A 6000-nucleotide genomic window follows, 5' to 3' on the forward strand; every position below is an offset into this window, starting at 1 on the left:
AAACCAGAAATTCAAGAATATGTTTTTCGGTTCAGCTTTTGGAACAAAAAACGTATATAACATGTTTTTCCGTTAAAAAAAAACAATTATTTGTTTTGAAACTAGATTATTTTGAATCTTTTGATTTGCTTTCAGAACTCACAAGAGAAATAATTCACATTAGGCTGTGTTTGGTTTGAAAGAAAAGGTAGGGTATGTAAGGCAAAGATAGGTAAACCTGTACAAACCTTGTATAAATTTCCCTACCTTTTCTTTTAAACCAAACACAGCCTTAGAGAACCTGCCTCCCTCCCCCCTAAAGTGTCTTTTCTTTAAGCTTGTTTCTTATTAGGTTTTTGTTTAGTAAAATTTCCTTGTTGATTACTTGTAAAAGATTAAAAATTAGATGAAATTTTGATAATTAAAACTAATTTTAAAGCACCTATTAATATTTTACATGGTTTTTAAAACCAAACCGGTCTGGGGTCCTGTTACCGGTTCGAACGGTCCGATTGTTCGACCTAAACGGCCGGCCCGTTCTGATAAAAAAAATAAAAAAAAATTAAAAATTGGAAAACAGTCAAAACCGTTTGAATGATTAACCGGCCAATTCAGCGGTTTACTGACCAAAATCAACAGTTTTGGAGGAAAACAAAACCGATTAAGTGACCGGTTCCCGATTTTTTCGGTTCGACCATCCGGTCTGGTCCAATTTTGAAAATAGTGATATTTTAGGTGCTTACAAGTACATTCACTTGTATAGGCACAATATGTTGGAAGAATGACAAAAATATTAAGGACGAATTATTTCATCTACTTTAAACCATGTCTCTCAAATCCTCTTTTTTTTCTCTCATATTTCTCATCTTTATTCTTTCATTGCTTTGACATATATATGGTAGGTTAGGTCAGTCCTGAAATATGAAAAATATTGGGCGGAATAATTTGCCAAAATTTCATAGTTTTAGGCATTTATTTCACAAAAAAAGGATGTAGTATTAAAATAACAAAAAACAATAATGTAAATATTCTAAATTAATATAATAGTTTAAATTTATTGAAAAAATCAGCTTCGTTCCAAAATTTCAAACTAAAATCATCATAAACCAATCATCCAAATATGACTGAAGCTTCCAAAATTTAAAATCTTGATTTGCAATATTTAATTTTTCCGCTACAATTTAAATACTTAGGCACTACCAACATTATAAGTTTTTCTTCAACTATATTTCTGCGTAAATTGCTGAAACCTCCCCTGAAGTTTGACCATTGCTGAAACTTCCCTTGAAGTTTAGTAATTGCAATCATCTCTCTTGAACTTTCAAATACAGTTGCAAATAGACCCCCTCTGATAGAATCTTCTAAAAAAAGGCATGAAAATGTCCAAAATACTTATGCAGTTACTATTGAGGCTGGTTTCTATGGGAAAGAAACAATACAAATTATATGAGCAACAAAAACAAAGAGAATTTAAAGTTGCAGCCTTACCTTTGGATGATTGATATGAAGGGTAAATTTTGGAAAATAAATCAATTTCAAAAAAGAGATTCGAAGGGTTTGGGGTAGTGATTCATATGAGGAGAAATTTGAAAAACAAACATTTTTGTTAAGGCTCAGTTTTGAAGGAGTACAAATACAAATATATAGAGTGCAAAACCTTGTATTTTGTACTATTTTATATGTATTTGTGATGTACATATTTGTATTCAACACAAATACATACAAAATAGTACAAAATAAAAGGTTTTGCACTCTACATATTTGTATTTATACTCCTTCCAAACTGAGACAAAAAGTAATTGCATGGGTATTTTAGACATTTCATGCCTTTTTTTAGAAAATTCTAACGGTCTACTCACAATTTTGTTAGAAATCTCAGAAAAGGTGATTGCAATTACCAAACTTCAGGGGAAGTTTGAACAACAACTAAAAACTTCAGGGGAGGCTTCAACAATTTACCCTTAATTTAATTATATCATATGTTTTAGTAATAGAAATGGTCCATGCATGATATAGACGACTCATGGCCTACATTCAACATTTTTCAATGTAAAAGAACAAGAACCTCAGCTTTGAAATCTTGCCCTCTAGTATTATAGCATTATTACGATGGAGGGCTAATCCTCTTCAAACTTGACTCTCCATTAACAATATGCACTTTATTTTTCTAGTCATTTGAATACAAAGTGCAGCAAATTTGGAAACCATTTGTGCCTAGAACAATGTTGAATATATATGCGATTGTAAAGAAATGATCTCTCAAGTATCAGCCTTTCTCTAAGCCTGAATATTTGACTTGAACCTCTGGCCATATGAACAGATTAAACTACAGGGTAGTGTTAGTGCACGTATGCTAGGTGCATTCTTGTGTAATGCAGTCTTATTTAAAATTTCTGAGACAAAAATTCAAACATACATTTAATATTTAAAATAGGGTAGATTATAGATAGGTACTCTGTACTTTGGGGGGCAGTGACAGATAGGTATCCTAAACTTTCAATTGCAACATTTGGGTACCCTGAACTCTTGAAAATAGACACTTAGGTCCATCCGTTAGTATTCCATCAGTTAAACATAACATAATGTCAAAAATATCCTTCTTGTGTATTTTTTAGATCATTCTATGAACTAAAATCATCATCAGAGAATGTCGTCATCAGAAAATTTGAATATGTTATTTGTTGTCTATGTGAGAACGTCGTCATGGGGAATGAATTCTCGAAAATAGACATTTGGGTCCATCCGTTAGTATTCCTTCAGTTAAAGATTACATAATGTCAAAAATATATTTTTGAGATAAATTCTATGGAGTAAAACCATCACTAGAGAATGTCATCGTCAGAAAATTTGAATATGTTATTTACTGTCTATGTGAGAACATCATCATGGGGAGGCGTTCAATTGCCTGAGAATGCTCTCAGAAATACACAAGAAGGGTATGATGAAAGTAATAGTGAGATCTTTCATTATTTTTTAGGTTTTGAGGTTTTTAAATATAAATAAAATAGTTTTAATTGAATAAAAAAAGAAAGAATCATTTTTCCAAATTTCTGGTCGGGCTCCAAGCTTTGGGCTTTATATGAGGGTCAAGTTGGACTCAAGACCGAGGCCCGATGACCGGGCTTTACTCGGGCTCAGGCCTGAGCATATTCTATTAATATAGAGGTAAAGTCTAACCCAAACCCAGCCTAACCTGGCCTATGAACAGGTTTAGTTGACTGCTTCTAGCTACTTAAAATTATTTTCAAGACATTTTATTCATGGTATACAATATATCAAAATCATTTTTTAGTTTAAATAGTCCCGATTGGATTAGGGACTTAACTGAATCTGATGAATAATATTTGATTTGATTCAATCGATTTGCAACCCATCTGAAAATGGATTGGGCAGGATGAAACTTGGGTGGGCTCGTTGGCCTTTTCTCATAATTTGAATGGACCTGGCCCAAAGGTTCAAGCCTGAAGCAGTGTAAATTGTTAATCTGAACCAACCCGAATTGCACTCCTTGGGCTGGTTTGTCATTCTTAAACCCATCATGAGTCCCAATTAACTGACCTGATGGCTGTATTAGGGGTTATATAACCAATAATAACACCACGCATCAGCTATAAAGTGTATATGCCCCACAACCTCTCTCTCTCTCTCTCTTTGGTTAACACATCCTCGAATACAGTTATCAAGTTTAGCAACGTTTTAAAAAATGATCCGAAATTGGAATCGTTCTGATCATTGGTTTCTAGGTCAATGGTCCAACTGTCCAGTTTGAATGGACGATCTGTTCTGACAAATAAATTTAAAAATAAAAGCGATCAAAACCATTGAATGGATCAACGGATCGACAATTCAACAGCCTAGGTCAATGAATTATTAACTTTTTCAACAGTTTTTGGCCAAAAATCGAATTTGAAATAAAACAAAACTAATTTACCTAAAAAGTTCCCAAACCAACAGCGATTCGAAAGCCTTCAAGTTCAGTTAACCCTTGCTCTCTTAAAATGTATATTTATTTATATATTGAGATGAATATGTATCGTCTGCAGTTTTACTTGTACTAGGCTACTAGCTATTGCACAAATCATGATGCACCATGTCGTCAACTTCATATGCGTGGGTTTCACATATCAGGCTTTTTGAAGGAACAATAAATATTAGCTTTTAGCCTTTGTAGATATTCAATATAATAGTATATCGTTTAATCAATTTTTTTAAGCTTTTGCTTTTCAGCTTTAAAGAACTAAACCGGAAATAAAAGCAGAAAGGGGAGAGGTTCACACAGTAAACCAGTAGCCCTTTGTATAGCCCACTAGCTAAACAAAAATGTTAAGGAGTATCTAACTCTCTAATGCCCTTTCACTTAATTAACTCCCAAAATTATTAAAAAAAAAAAGAAGAAGAAATTATTTATTTTTTTCATAAAAACCCTATAATAGACCCAAAGCCTCTTACTCTTTTTCTCCAAACCCTATCTATTCTCTATCTCATTTTGTTTTTGCCAAGAAAACAGACCATAGGAAAAATAAGTCAATTACGTACTACTTACAAGATTTGGGAGTTACCACAAAGCCTATAACCAACGGATATGGAAGTCCTTCCACCTGTAATATCATTTATGCATTTCTAACTTTCTACAGTGATATTTGTGTTGTTTATGTTGCAAATCTATATAATGTAATTGACTTAACATAATTTTTTCATTACCATAAACCAGAAAAATATAGCATGGCAAAAATGAACACAAATAATAAAGAAATGGATTAATGATAATAACTCAATATACATTGAAAACAGGTCATGGGTCCAAATTTTATAATTTGCATTTTGAAAGAAACTATACAGTTTTAAGCGGCTTTTTACATAGTTCGATTTCTAGGGTACATCCGATTTGGATATAGCTCCAGGTTACAGTTCAATAGTTTGATCTGTCAGTCCAGTGTCTGGTCCAATTTCCTAAAATCCTAATTGGCTAAAAATACCCTCATTTTCTACATTGGCTACAAATACCCCCTGCACTTTCATTTTACAACAAATACTCCCTGGCTGTTATGTCAGATAATGGAATGCATCAAATTACAAAAATGTCCACCTTATGTTTTTCTCGTCCATTTCTCTTAAACCTTAATTGACTAAAAATACCTCCACTTTCTCCAAACAAAACTAGCTAAAATAACAAGAATCATTTCACTGGCATAGAAAAAAAGTTTTTTAATTTTTTTATTCTTTCAATCACATGAATGTCTCATCATCTTAAAACCAAGGGATGGCTTGTTGGTGTGTTAGTTGGTTTGTTCTAGCATTGACGCGGAATCAAATCCCGCAACCAGTACTTACTTTGGGGAAAAAGGGGTACGGGGGAGTGCATAGCACCGAATACCAAAAACAATTATCCACTCGGGGTTGGGCTGGGTTGTGGGCTAACTTTAAAACTCAACCAGACCCAGATTGTCCCGGTTCCACCCTTTCATAGAGATAGGATTAGCTGATTGTAATAGCTGCCAGGGGTGTTCACAGTTCAGTTAATCAAATCATGGGTATTTTTTTAACCGAATTGAATTGATCGGATTTTTAAAAAATCTGAACCGAAACCAAATGGATGAAACCAGTTAACCATACTATGGTTTTTCGGTTTTTTATGCAATAACTTTCCACTCAAAAATTACAAAAAGAAAAAGGAAAAAAACTTCCCTTGATCAAAATCAATTTACATGTTAAAATAAATAAATAAACCTGTATGGCTATATCAATTTAAATCATAAATAAAGAAGAAACAAACCTGTAATACAGAAGCTTGGATTGAATTTTTGGTTTGGGGATTTAACAAACACTCTTGGAATAGTTCAATGAATTCAAATCCTAACCATCTCCATCTGTAGTAAGTAGTAAGCAATAATATACTAGCATTTAAATTTAATTTTATGACTTTAAATCTGAACCACTAAGGGGGTGTCGGTACTGAGAAATTTGGTGTAGATGGTGCAGCTAATAAAATGAAAAGCTGAAGTTAATAAAATACTCTAGGCG

Source organism: Nelumbo nucifera, chromosome 5 (assembly GCF_055504915.1).
Source record: "Nelumbo nucifera cultivar China Antique chromosome 5, China Antique-T2T, whole genome shotgun sequence".
NCBI lineage: Eukaryota > Viridiplantae > Streptophyta > Magnoliopsida > Proteales > Nelumbonaceae > Nelumbo > Nelumbo nucifera.